The sequence below is a fragment of the Etheostoma spectabile genome, chromosome 8 (genome assembly GCF_008692095.1).
Source record: "Etheostoma spectabile isolate EspeVRDwgs_2016 chromosome 8, UIUC_Espe_1.0, whole genome shotgun sequence".
In the NCBI taxonomy this organism is placed as follows: Eukaryota; Metazoa; Chordata; class Actinopteri; order Perciformes; family Percidae; genus Etheostoma; species Etheostoma spectabile.
The window spans coordinates 27,997,323-27,998,785 of NC_045740.1; the positions used below are offsets into that span (position 1 = coordinate 27,997,323).

General features: G+C 39.8%; 1 protein-coding gene and 1 long non-coding RNA gene across 16 annotated transcripts in view; one reads left to right on the plus strand and one right to left on the minus strand.

The window, feature by feature from the left end:
* The window catches only part of mical3a (microtubule associated monooxygenase, calponin and LIM domain containing 3a), a 192,945-nt gene that overhangs the window by 59,891 nt on the left and 131,591 nt on the right, over positions 1–1,463 (minus strand). The gene's annotated exons all lie outside the window — the stretch shown is intronic.
* Positions 1–1,463, plus strand: part of LOC116694334 (uncharacterized) — a 15,241-nt gene that overhangs the window by 9,229 nt on the left and 4,549 nt on the right. The gene's annotated exons all lie outside the window — the stretch shown is intronic.

Consider the following 1,463-nt stretch of genomic DNA (forward strand, 5'->3'; position numbering starts at 1 on the left):
AGTATTAGTGGACCACTAAGGTCTATATAAAAGAGACTTCAGATACAGTATAAGTAGACCACTAAGGTCTATATAAAAGAGTCTTCAGATACAGTATTAGGGGACCACTAAGGGCTATATAAAAGAGACTTCAGATACAGTATTAGGGGACAACTAAGGTCTATATAAAAGAGACTTCAGATACAGTATTAGGGGACAACTAAGGTCTATATAAAAGAGACTTCAGATACAGTATTAGGGGACCACTAAGGTCTATATTGAAGCATCCAAAGAGCACCATGTCATTGCCTGTAGTAGTATTTATTATGTAGTTTATTTGGGAGGGTTGCACCTCCAATCCTGTTCCTTTATTTGTTCCTTAACAATGGGATGCAACACATTGGAATAAAAGTCTATTAAGGTACAAGTTGATGAGATAATCAGAGAGAGAGAGAGAGAGAGAGAGAGAGAGAGAGAGAGAGAGAGAGAGAGAGAGAGAGAATGTGATTACACCGAGAGATTTCCCCATAGGAAAACAATGGTGGTTTTACTGCAGATCATTTGTAGGCGGCTTTCATGTACGGGGTTCAGCAGAGAGACGTCGCCTCTGCAGCTTGTTTAGTTAACAGGGATAGCAATGCTGATAAAGTGGTCGCAACTGTGGTCCCGCGCAGACAAAGCTTGCTGCAGTTGCAGGCTCGCTCCAATAGCCAAAAGCTGCCGCCGTTTGGTTACACTTCTTCTGAAACGTACTATATCATGTGCTCCGGAAACAGACAGAACGGCAATAAATGAAACTAAAATGTATTGATGGGAGCTACTGGCCGCTAGAGTTGGAAAGTGAATACCAAACAGTAATACTGAAACAGCTCTCCATCTCATTAGGGAGGAACCCAACATGCTGCCAAACTGCAGAAGTCGCGTTCTTCTTCGAGACCAGGTCACCACCTACTCCCTCGAACCCCCCCTTCCTCCACACGGTCACGGGATGACAACAACACAACACACATCAGCATTTATGGGCATTAAATAAATAATATTTATTATTAAATCCTTGTCGCCTATATAAGTTCATTGCATTTTTTTTTTTAATGACGGTATTGAAACTGATATCGTTGCTATTTTTAAGACTATACTGTTGCAAGTTTAAAACAGCTGTTTTAAAATTGCTGTTTTAAAATTGTTTCCAGGTTAGTGGGGGTGCATACCGCTCAAAACCAACATGAAAAACATAGCGAGTAATGCTCACTGAGTGTTTGTTTTGTTGTTAAGCCTCATGTTGTCCTCCCGGGTCAAAAACGGACAAAATTTGACATATTTGTCCCTTTTTCCAGACGTTCAACACCACCTTACTACCACTAGTTTTATGTACTTTTTGGAATTTATGTAGAATTATACCTAACACTTGAGTTAAAAAAGCGGAAATTAGGAATTATTTTTGACTTATAGTTAAGATCATAGGAACGTACAGATGAGTTTCGTCA